The sequence below is a fragment of the Montipora capricornis genome, chromosome 14 (assembly GCF_036669925.1).
Source record: "Montipora capricornis isolate CH-2021 chromosome 14, ASM3666992v2, whole genome shotgun sequence".
Lineage (NCBI taxonomy): Eukaryota > Metazoa > Cnidaria > Anthozoa > Scleractinia > Acroporidae > Montipora > Montipora capricornis.
In genome coordinates, this window is record NC_090896.1 from 7,723,795 (window position 1) to 7,736,660 (window position 12,866).

Genomic DNA, 12,866 nt, shown 5'->3' on the forward strand with positions numbered 1-12,866 from the left:
ACTCGCATAAGTAAACCCACAAAAAGAGACGATCTCTATAAGGGCAATAGGAGAATGAACGACAACAAATCCAAACAACAACTTATGCAATATGAAAGCAATACTTCTAGTTGAGACAGACGCCACTCTACGTTCCTTAACATAAAGAGATAAAGGTTAAAAAAGCGAAGGAGATGAGGACATGAATTTGAACTCGCTTTTACTTGAAAATGATTGTAGAAAAGTCGAAACGTCGTCCTTTTTTATCGCTTGTATTTTAATAGTAAAGGTTTATCTGCGAACTTTTTAAGTCATATGAAGACAGTAGAAAAAAAAGCCTAGAAAACATACATGTAAGCAAGGATGAAGAAGTCATAATAGTTAGGCTAGTAGGCTATTTTCGGGCGAAGAGTATATTTCATACATTCGCATATAAATCCTCACAATTAAATCAAATAATATAAAATGATGAAATAAAGGGAATAAAAGACTTGAAAGAGTCTGGAAACTTCGCGGAGCAATGATAGGTTGCTAAAAATTCGTCTGACAACACCAAATGCAAAGTTCCTATGTCCCGATCAAGTTTTTCGGTCTGCCCAAAGGTGAGTGGGAAAATCTATGACAAACGAAAGTCAAGTTTACGTTAGCAGTAAAAAGTGCGTTTTTAACAAGAACCTTTGCTCAACCAAACATTTTTCGTTTGCTATACCATTCCCGACCTCAGCATTTGCACAACAACAATTAGTATTTGCCTTTGGACTCTCTACGTTACCCTGAATTTTGACGTCACAAAGAACATTAATTAGTCTCGTGACTTCAATTTCCCTGGCGTACAGACTTCCCAACACATAAGGCCGTCAAATTGGGTTGTTTCGTTCCAGAATTTACATTACACATAAGCAGTCGAGACAAACTTAAAGTATTGGAACATTTATTTCAAATCGAAATTAAATGTCGGAAGGAAACAAAGATAATTTTACTTCTCATAAATCAACAAAGGAATAACTTTATTCTCTACTTTTTTCATAGCCGATAATGCTTCGCACCTTGGGGGAGCTAGTAGTCCATATTGGATTTTGCTCGTGTTGATATGGGTTAAAATGACTTTCTGTGTCCCTGGTTGATCTAACAACCGAAAAAGGAACCCTGATCTAAGTTTTCCCCCTCTCCCGCCAAAAAATAATTATGTGGAGTTCCTTGTAATTTGCTAATCGCGGTACCTTACTTTACCTGATGTATCTTCTTTTTTGCTTTCGTTTCAGGTGCCGAGAAAACTTTAAAGGAAAATTAATCTAAAGAAGGCGAAGCAAACCAAGACAATTTTGGGCCGTATTTTCACAAATCAGCAGCCCCTTTTGCGAGTGTTGGCATTTTTCTAAGCGTGCTGGACGCGCGAGAATTCCCACCCCCTTCCCCTAATTTGAGGATAAAAGGACGACTGCTCGCAAGGTATCTATAACAGGGCACCTCGTTTTTTCTTTCAATTCTTATTTCTTCCGTACAATAGGCCATTTCCGAGTTCATGTCTGCCTCCTCTTCAAAGCGAGTCTAAGTGCGAAGTTTTTGTGATGGTAATTAGTTCTACTTTACATATGAATGAAACCTACTTTTCATAACAAGAACTTCGCACTTAGACTCGCCTTGAAGAGGAGGTAGACATGAACTCGGAAATGGCCTATTAACACTGTGTTTTCGTTTCTACCGCCGCGTATGATTTGATTCCTCGCAAATTACCATAGCAACAAGGGAATCCGGTATTAAACGGGTTTCTCTGAAGTAAATTTGGAGCTACTAAACAAATGATCTTGATATTACTTTTAAGTTTATAAGGCATGTTTCGACAGAAACGTCTGTCATCTTCAGTTGATGAATGTACAAAGCATTAGAAGTTGAATTTATAAGTGTGAAAAAGTGCTAATTATGCTAGTAACAACGCAATGTACATTGCCACAGTTTCTGTACATTTCGTTGTCACTAGTATAATTAGCACTTTTTCCTACTTATAAATTCAACTTCTAATGCCTTGTACATTCATCAACTGAAGATGACAGAAGTTTTTTTCGAAAAAAGGCTTATAAACTTAAAAATTTTGTGGTTTTCTTTAAAGTACTAAACAAATGTGGAAAAGTTAAAGTGGCTCCGAATCTGCTCCAGCGAATCTTTCGTAACTTAGCAGAGTTTCATCTTACCACACTTGTTTCTAAAGTAAGAAGTGATCCTAGCTCTTAAGAGTACAATTTTGGCAATTGTCTCTTATAAACAGCTGAAAATTCAGGCATCTTCAATGGCATTCGAACCCATGAGCTGCCGGTGCAATGCTCCAACCAACTGAGCTAGAAAGCCAAACAGTTGGGAGCAGGTCAATTTTCTGGGCTTACGCGTTTTCGTCAAAGGCTTACTGAACGAAACGTACTTATTAGTAGTGTCGGCTAGACGTAAGTTAGAAATGTTCCTTGGCACATATTAGGACAATTTAAGCAGTTGTCTCTTATACAAGATACTTTAATTGTCTTGATAGGTGCGGGAATGACTTGTAATTTTCGTCTATAACTGGCACTTCTAATATGTACGCTTATTACTGTCAGTTTAAGAAGAACCTTAAGATGTAAGCCATTCGCTGCAGGTGCAATGCTCCAATGGGATTCAACCTCTAATATGTACGCTTATTTCTAGCAGTTGAAAAAGAACCTTATAGTGCACCTTTACTTAAATATATTTCGTTCCTACTATAAATCTTCCCCCATTGAAAGCAAACATACGTTAACATTGTTACCCAGAATTTTGCAAGCAACGTAAACTGACGTGACAAGCAAAGTCATTAAAACTAGCGGTAATTTGGACTTACGACCGTGGCATGAGAGGAATGGGTCCAATCTTGATTTGACGTCATAAACTGACTTTGCATTGCAAAAGCAGTTTGTGACGTCAAGTCGAGGAATAGACCCATGCCTCTCATGCCACGGTCGTGGGTCCAAATTACCGCTAGTTTTGATGACTTTGCGCGTTTTGCCCGGCGGATAAAAAGCGAAATTTTGGGGCACAATTCATAAAACATGTTTGTTTTTGGTGGGGCCGATTGCAGATGAAAAATATTTGAGTTTTGGTACACTATCTTAACATGTACTTAAAAATAGAAATTACAATTATCCCTTTAGATTTGTAATAATATGAAAGAAATACTTCAGAAATGCATTTGCCTCATTTTCCTCTTTGTTACAACATTACCTCAACAAAAAATTTACTCCAAAACCTTACTTTATATCTTATACACAGATTTCGACAAAAACGTCCTTCAGACTTATATTTGTAAATATATCGCAAAATACCCAAAAAAATTTTTCTCGGAACCATCCCACGCAAAAACAGAAACACATTACTCTCAAAATTGCAATTCCTAAACTACACACTTCTTAGATCACAATTTCTTAAAATAACCCTGAAAGAAAGCAAACAACAATAATGAATATACACCCAACATAAACCTTTAAACTTCAAAACAATGCACACAAAAACATCACAACTACACAGAATGCAAAATAGAAAGATGGACTTGAGTACTTCACTTCCATCACAATATCAATAATCAAATCAAACCAAATACATTCATAGAAATTATTTTCAACTTGTTTATCAACACATTATACAAAACTGAAAATGTACATATATGCAAGAATATCATAAAAAAAAAAAAACACTTTTTTAAAATGCCCCAGGAGGAAGGTGCATCTATTCCTGATTTAACATTACAATAAGAGTGAATGAAATAAGTCTTTTACCATTCTACATGTATGTAAATTTGAACACTTGAACGTAAACAAGTGGCCAAAATGAACAACCCAGTACCTAAAGAGAGACTGGGCACTAGGAAATCATGTTTTTCTCAAAATGTAAAGAATAACAAATTGGCTCTGATTCGCATAAATGCTCAATCAGAGCCAATTTATTATCCTTGACATTTTCAGGGGGGGTCATATGGGTAGATTTTGCGAAAAACATGATTAAAACTACTAATGCCCACTGTCTTTTTAGGTACTCAGTCATTCACTTTGGCCATTTGTTTACATTTAATTGTTCAAAGTCACATAGAATGACAAAAGACTTAAACAAACAGTAAAGAGAGAATGAAAAACATCTTGCAACCCTATTAAAACTGAAGTAAGCCGCCTTAAATCTCAATGCTGAGATATGCTATTTCACCTTCTTTGCTATCAAATGCCACAATACCACTGAAAAAACACGTTCAAAACAACCTACACCCCAATAATAAATTCCTTACATAGTCCTCTTCAACGTTATAAGTACATCCAACTCTTGTAATGTTTTCATGCTCCTATAGCACAAGAAATAGAATCAAGGATAAAATTAATAAAAAAGACACGTTCAAATGGTAAGGTAAAAAAATTCCAATCAATAACTGTTTCATCTTTCAGGCAATTACATGTGCAAGAAGAAAGGAACAAGTAGTATGGACGTGAAAAATGTAATTTTTATAGACTAAGCTACATGTACAAACAGTCAAGTAAACACTGTACAACAAGTACATTTAAGTACTAAGTAAGGATTCAAATGCGTTGTAACAACTCTTCAGCTATGCATATTTGGCTTTCCGACCATGAGGCTAGATGCAGGAAATAATTAAATTCTAAACAGAAATCCAAATACATTACATTTTTAAAAAAGAATCCAATGTATCTGAGGTAGGTCCAAAACTGAATTCTACATTCCCTACTACACGTATAGGCTACCCAAGCTACAATTAAAAACTATTTACATCAAATAAAGAATTTGGAGAAAACCACAAAGCCTTTAATTTAATGTTTCGACAGAAACTTATGCAATTCCCAGTTAGTCAGAATACAAAACAATGGCAGCTGAATTTATAATACATAGAGAATCAAATACTTTAAGTTTTAAATTGACATGGTCTAATTGTGGATTCAGAGAGGGTATTATAAACTCAATGGTTTCATCGTTTTGTTTAGAAATACTTCACTTGTCTGTTACTATCAAAACCCTTTGAAAACATTATACATCAACTACTATATTAAAATAATAATAAATGTAACTCATAACAAAGAAAACATTATATCTTTAAAAACTACATTGCACCATAAAATTTGCACTTAGAGTCATCAGAAAAGAGAGGAAGAGATGTTTCCTTAGCATAGAAATGAAAACTACTGAGAAGGTCTTCCTTATGATGCTGTTTTGGAAATGTTGCACAAAGTTTCATGGAAAACATGAAACAAAAGTTGAAATTAATCGGCTTCCGGACAACCAGGCACTGATCTGAAAATGCAGGCTCCACATATATACATGTACTTGTCAAGCTTTGCACTTCCTGTGGCCATTATCACAAGAGAGTCTTGTTAATCTTATATGCCATATCTATAATAGTCTTAATTAAACATAATTTGTTACTAGACCAGTGTAAGTCTTATTTCCAAAAACAGAAATGACACAAGAACATTCATTGTTACTTGATCTCTGCTTGGATACATGTACATCTAAAAAGGTAATTTGCCATCTGTTTCTGTTTCCATCGTAGACTTAATGTTGGGATGGCATTTGTTAAGGTATTGAAAAAACGTATCTGCATCATGAGAATTTTAAAAACAACAAATAATGTCATCAATAATATAATACTTGGCTAAAGGTGAAGCCATTGCCACCCCATCTACATGTATTTCATGGTAAAAACTCTAGTTTATTATCCGCTAAGCGGCAATCGTTGCCAGAATTTTACTTACATACGTATGTACTGTACTTTCACTCCATAACAATTAAATCTTCCTTCACCTGAACATGGAAAACACACTGCACAGTGACGCCTGACTGCATGTGAAATCAATCAAGTCACTAAGAAACATCAAATAGATCTGTATAGTAACAAACAAAAAATTAAGATAAAAACATACTAACAGTACCTACTTAAAACAAACCTGTACTGCATGTACATATACCAATAATTTACAATATAAACAATTTGCAAAATAACAGTGAAATATGAAGAGCAGTGTTTTTAGTACAAAAAACTCAATTCTTTAATTGCTTCCTGTTAGTTACCCATCAAATAAAAAGTGACTGGAAATTGGACACAACATGATAATTGTACCAACTTTATCCATTCAATTTAATGGAAGGGGAAGGACACCACAGGGTATCCACCGACAGCCACTAATGTACAGTTACAGTAATTGGCTGAAAGTTATGACTTTCATAACCTAGTTGCAGATGTCATTACAAATCCAGCACTTTCTCCTTAGTTATTTAAAGAACCTGGGTCAAACTCACAGTCAACGTCCTGGATTGCTACCCGTGCGTGCTTCAAGTACAACTGAGAAAAAAACAATAACAATTATGAGAACATTGCTCTTGAAAAAAAGAAGTACTCATTAATTAAAGCACATTTAATGCATCAGACATAACTTTTTTTACCTGCGCTTAATGTGTTCAATGCATTCTAAATCTTTGGATGGCTGAGCAATATTATAATCGACTGTAATGAGAAGAAAAAGAAAGAGTGAGTTTCAATATGATGAAACAACTGAAAATGTAATCTTGTCGTCACAAAACAACGAGATCACTGATTTGAAACAGATTTAGAATATTTAATCTTCACCTACAGAGAGTGACTTGACATTTGCAGAAGACCAAAAAGAATTATACTGTCTTTTTTTCTCTTGATAATGACATCCAAGAACGTTGAATACAAAACTTCTTAAAATGCGCTCTTTGACATGGGTGCTTATAGAATTACAATGTAGGCCTATAAATGTACCTGCACATTTGTAAAAATTGATTGTGTGAGTGTGTTTCTTTTTGTGGGTAGTGGATTTGATCTTCTTTCATGCGCAGTTAGCCACTCCAAGTTGTCTGACTTGTGCCTAATTTTTCCAACTAGATAATGGAATTCTCTTGATTACAAGTTTGCTATGGTTTAACATGTCCCTTGGCTGTCTACATGTACACATGTAGGTTGTGACCCGTTTCCTCATTATTATAAAAGAATATAGTTGTACTAATTTTCATCACTTGATATAATCCTCTTCTTGCCATAATGCATACATGTATCTTTAATAGGACATTTTGAACAATGAGCTTTTGTTATTATTGCACTGAAATTTGTGTAATGATGTTTAAAGAAAGTTGAGGGTAAGGATAAGAATCTTCTTCCAGATGAATAACAATGGCCAAACATTGTAAAGGGTGATGACGGATTGGTAGGCCTCCTATAGATGACCTGCAACAACACTGTCTCTAAAGGGGAGCTTTAACAAGTATGTAAGATTACAGTTAATGTAGTAATCTTATTTATAACATCTGGAGTGGGGACATAATTAAACATGAAAACTGATACCTGTGACTAATAATTATTAAACAGTTTGTTGCTATTAAATGCTACTGTATTAATTTTCTCCTGTAAACACGAGCACATTGCATAAGAGTTTTAAGGTTAACAGGTCGGCCACTGAAGATTCTGAAAAGAGTCAACTGTCTTCCAATGAGCAAGAGTGTTAAAGTACAAAAATTAATTATTCTACATGATTAGTAAATGAAACCAACATCACTCAATTTACGTAGTGATGTTTACCAGAAGATCTGATTTTTCAATGTCATCTCTCACTAAACCAAAGCAAGCTTTCTGTAAAGTTCACCCTCCTCTTTGACGGTTGCTTATCAAAAAAAAGGTACACAAAGGGACTGAGATAGTAAAGTGGTCAGAAGTGCCAGGGTCTCTAAGACTGGTGCATTACATGTATCTGGTGCCCAGCAGGTCACAATTAAGATCTTGAGCACTTGAGACAGGTCTGTTTGTTCGAAGGTGGTCCAGGATTTTCAGCAATATGTACCCCCACTGATAAATAAACAAGATATTTGAAATGTAGAAGCAGAGTTGGGATATTGGCTCACTCTGGCTCTTAGATAGCCTTTCACCCAGTAAACTTTGGAATCATGAGGGCTGTTGTTCCACACTGGGTCGGGAATTAAATATGCCGTTTAATAGTGCTTTCTCAGGTTGGCCATACAGGCCGAACTTCAGATTAGGCATTGTAGTGCACCAAAACTTAATCTTCCAGCACTGAGAATGATGCCCAGGAAGAAAAGAGCAATAACCTGAGAACTCCGGGAAACATGACCACCCACCATCTTGATACTCCATGTAACACAGATCTCATCCATGACAGACTAAGACAGTTTAAAGGTGGATGGTAAATACAACGTAACAGCAATTCTGACACAATAATTTTGTTCTTGTAATTAATCCATGCATGTACAATGTAAACTTTCAAATGAATTCAAAGATCCAAGGTTGTTCTCCTGTTCTCAATAATTATTTCTAGCTTTTCCTACTACAATAAAGCAACTCTGCCACCAGAACTAATCATCAGACTGGGGTGATGAATTTAAGCAATAGACAGTTATGCAAACCCTTGACTGGGTCTCGGGTTTGCATAACTGTCGAGAATTCTCTCAACTCCCCCGAGTGTTTAGATGAGGCTATCATGGAAACACGGAAAAAAGTCCTCTGTTGCTTACAGTTGTATTGACCAATGAGAGTGCGCGTACTATCCTAATTATTTTATAAAAACTTGTATCCAGAATGCACATAGATATTTTACAATCATGACTGTTATTATCCACTGTAGGTCATTGTCTTTTAACCAAGTCTCTGTAATAGCCACATGTACACTGCAGGCAATCAAAATTACTCTCAACCACAGAGTCCTTCAGGCAGTCAGTTAATTTTGTTACCTTGAGTTTAGCAAAAGCAGCTTCAAGCTAGGTTGTCAATATCTCCACCAAAATTGTAGAGATAGTACTGAAAACTGCTGTACCTACATGTAATAAACATTGCAATAAAAATTGGCTTGATTTTGCTAAACTTTAGTGAAAAGCCAATCAGATAAAAAAAATGTTTAGGAGCTATAAAAGCCAAGAAAAAAGTTTAGGAAACACTATAACAACTCTGACAACCGAGACCAACTCATGGCCTATGGGTGTGGCTTTGTCTAGAGTTACATTTTTTTGTACAGTACATGTAAGTCCAGCAAAACTACATATTAAACTGAAAAGAGAAGGGACGAGGGTGGGCCTACAGTGTACAGTATGGTGCCTTAAAACCAGTTGCTTTGAACAGGAGGAGCTCGTCGGTCAGGAAAGACAGCTCATCTACTCGATACCCAGTCATAGGAAAAGCTTCAGAAATACAGTACAGGCTGCACACAATTGATTTTAGACTCAATTTACAAGCGCGAAACAAGAGTGGTCAAAATTTACACGCAGATGCTCATTAAGGGCATGTATGCATTATTAAAGTCGTGAAGTTATGAAAAGTTTGTTTTACTCAACGGTTTTCAGCTTGACTGTTTACGTTCTGAACAAAGCCTAAGGACTAATACCATAGCAAGGTACGCACTGGGTAAGCCCTGTTGTAATAGTCCCTAACCCTTCTGGCTTTGCATAGACATGAGGAAAGCTACATGTAACCAGGCTGTTATGAGGGAGTAAGAGAGCCTTTCAGGGTGTCCTTGAAATGTTTCCTTTGACCGCCCCGGGGCACTTGCATGTATTTCAGCATCAATGAAGACTTGGGACAATGTACTACCAAGATAGGTGAAATGGCTGACTACTTTTAGTCTGTGCCCGTTGACTGTGATGCTGGGTTCACTGTACGGCTCGCCTGGGGCTGGCTGGTGCATAATGTCAAAACTGTGCTGCATGACTTCTGCTGCACTGGCATTGAGTGCATAGTCATCTGCGAAATGCAGATCTGTAATTATGTCAGTCATGGTCTTAGTTTTTGACTGAAGCCTCCAAAATTAATGTTGAACAGTTTTCAGTCAGTATGATATCTAAAGTTGATCCCATTGTTGCCTTCTCTAAAAGCATCAGACAGCATAGATAAAAACATGATACTGAATAGTGCCGGCGCCAAGACACAACCTTGCTTGACCCCATTTGAGACAGGAAACGGCTCAGATGACAAACCATTGTCCTTCACACTTGCTTCCATCATGGAATAGCCGTACAATTGTGATCAATTATTTTTCCGCACAACCATACTTTGCCATTATCTTCCAAAGGCCCTCTCTACTCAGCATTTTGTTCTGACATTTCTCTTGAAGCTGCCTCACACCACACACCTGGTCAATCACACTCCAATGCTTGCGGAAGCCACACTGACTCTCAGGTAGCAGCCCATGTTCAAAATGAGTAGTAAGTCGGTTAAACAGAATCCGTGCAAGTATTTTGCCTGCAATTGAGAGCAACAAAATACTGCTATGGTTGTCACAGACCTGCCAGTTCCCTTTTTGCTTGAACAGGTGAATGATGGAACGAGCAGATCTGTTTATAGTCTGCTACAGATCTGCTGGCACATCTGTAGCAGATCTGCAGACAATCTACAGATGATCTACAGATTATCTGCAGATCATCTGCAGAATGTCTGCAGAATGTCTGCAGAATGTCTGCAGAGCGTCTGCAGCGATGATCTGCAACAAGTCTTTTGCAGACGCTCTGCAGACGAAATCAGCCTATCCGGTTAAAAAAAAACCCACAAAATGCACCAATGAAACAACGTTTATTTAAAAGACAGAGAGAGGAAGTCGGTCTGTTATTCATCAAAAGTAAACGATTAATGCTGATAGATACGCAAAATAATATGACCAGCAGGAATTTAAAGTATTTTCTTAGCGTGACATTTTCAACGCATTCCAAATGAATTAAAAAAACCCTCGAGTAGCAACCACTGCTTTCAAGAATCTAAGCTTCGCGTAGACTGCGAGCAACGAGAGAGCTTGCTCGCAGGCTAGGCTTTGCATGCTTTTTTTTTTTTCGGTTTGCTTGGCAGGTTATTTACAGAAACGAGATCGAGTAAACTTGATACTGCCCATGCACAGTCTTTCAGAGTTCTCCAGAACCACTTGTAATTTTTGCGGTGTTTGGTGTGATTCGTTATCCTCGCCGCACGGCAACCCATCGGGTGGAATGCCGAAAGAGTGTTACACGGCGTCTGCAGGCAGAAATTACAAGTCCGAACAGCGATTTCATGTTTTTCGATTCTTCCAGATTCAGCTGTAGGTGGCTGTTCTGCTGGAGGCGCGACTTCGCCCGACGTCTTATTTCTTGGGAAGAGACGAACGGGTGTTGGTGGCGTAGGACCATCTTCTTGCGGCACGGCAAAACGTTTGCGGCCTGGAAATAAATGATAAAACATTTTTTTCTTATGGACAAACAGCAAAAAACTGGCAGAATTGTGCAACCACAGTGGAAATACTGTATTAGGAATCTGCTGTGTTTTTATTTTTAATTCTCGCTGCTAGAAGTGCGATGTTCTGTATAAGCATTTTGTCCAGTCTCTGAGCATCAGACTCAGTGTACATTTACGGTATTGCTATAGTAGTCAATTTATATATATTCCGATGGGAAAACCTCCATACATGCGATAAAATGAATGAGTAATTAGTTTTTGCCGGAAACAGGATCAAGGATGACATAACCTCAGACTAAAGGGCATCAAGTTTCAAAGTGATGTTCGTTGCAAAGGTGGCGCGCTTTTCGGAAATTATAGTGAAATAAATAATGTAGCTAAGGAAGGAAGGTAACTGGAATCCTTTACCAAAGAATTAAAGAAGACTCCCTCGCGCACACAGTGCGAAGAGGATACGGGAAGGTAAATTAAAAGACGAAATAAAATCTAACAAAACAGGAAGGAAAATCGTGATAAATAGCATTTACCTTCTCCAGATTGTACTGGTCTTATGGAAACCACTTCACAGTTTTCTTGCTGCCTAAGAAGACAGAGAATATCATCCTCTTGATGCTCCGGTATCTCAACAGTTAACTACAATAAAAAAGAAAAAGCAAAAAGGTTTTCAGGCAAGGCACAAAACGGTGAGGTAAAATGAATAACTTGACAAAAATATAATTCGGCTCAAGCATTCTTAGTAAATGATACCCTGCGTAGCATGTGCGGTTTTGGTTGCTAAGTCATAAAGGCGGACGAGGGCAGAAAAACCGCCCGGCTCGACAAAACCGCCATGCTACGCAGGCTAAGTAAATGACCGTTGTACTCACCCTCACTCGTTTTGCTGCAGCAGATCCAAGCATTTTTTTACCCTTGTCTTCGTCTAAAATAATCTGCAAGTCGCTACCCGTGATCCTTGGCCTACGATGTTAACGGGTCGAGGTCTCAAATAAACCGAGTACGAGTGACAGCTCCCCCAGTCCAAGGTTCCTTATATAGGCAGAAAATGTGACGTTGACCGTCGGAACTCAGTCACTCCTTGATTATCGTGTTTTTACCACAAGCGTTTTTACCGCTATCACGCAACGTTTTTACTGACAAGTTGACTATGTCTATGTTTCCAAAGGGATAAGAAAGTAACGACTCAAACTTTCAAAGCCACAAAAACTGACATTTGAATAACAGCGAATTATTCATTCTGTATTATGCATTGAGTGCCTACTTCGCCGTTAAGGAAATTTGATTAACTGCGAAACATCTTCGCTAGATTATTGTGATTGACTACTTCGCCGTTAATGACATTTGAATAACAGCGAATTATTCATTCTGTATTATATATTGAGTGCCTTTGTTGCGAAATTTTATTGTTATCTATAGAGTAGAATAATTGCAAAATTTTCATTTGTAAAAGTACCGATTTCGGGATTTCAGCGGCGGCATGACCTTCACGTCAATCACGACAACTGATAAGAAAAACATCTCATGATGTAGGTAAGAAAAATAATCACAGTACAGTAATTTAACCATCTTATTGCACTTTTTATGATTCATTCACGTGTTGACTTCAACTTTCGTATCGTTGTTCTATCAACACTGATATGTCGATCGATCAAATGTTTTTCCCTGAGCGTTTGGA

At 37.3% G+C, this 12,866-nt stretch overlaps 2 long non-coding RNA genes across 3 annotated transcripts in view; one reads left to right on the top strand and one right to left on the bottom strand.

Moving 5' to 3' along the window:
• LOC138032953 (uncharacterized) overlaps positions 1 to 5,135 on the top strand; it is a 27,545-nt gene extending 22,410 nt beyond the window's left edge. The window contains exons 9-10 of the long non-coding RNA XR_011128523.1: positions 1,242 to 1,428; positions 4,410 to 5,135. This is a non-coding gene — a long non-coding RNA (uncharacterized lncRNA). The remainder of the gene's footprint in view (positions 1 to 1,241; positions 1,429 to 4,409) is intronic.
• The window catches only part of LOC138032954 (uncharacterized), a 19,667-nt gene continuing 10,842 nt past the window's right edge, over positions 4,042 to 12,866 (bottom strand). Inside the window, exons 2-5 of one of the 2 annotated variants that reach the window (XR_011128524.1) lie at positions 6,418 to 6,478; positions 6,274 to 6,316; positions 5,779 to 5,858; positions 4,042 to 4,309 (exon numbers count right to left, since the gene is read on the bottom strand). This is a non-coding gene — a long non-coding RNA (uncharacterized lncRNA). Of the gene's footprint in view, positions 4,310 to 5,729; positions 5,859 to 6,273; positions 6,317 to 6,417; positions 6,479 to 12,866 lie in introns of both variants that reach the window. The other variant, XR_011128525.1, reaches the window with a different exon arrangement.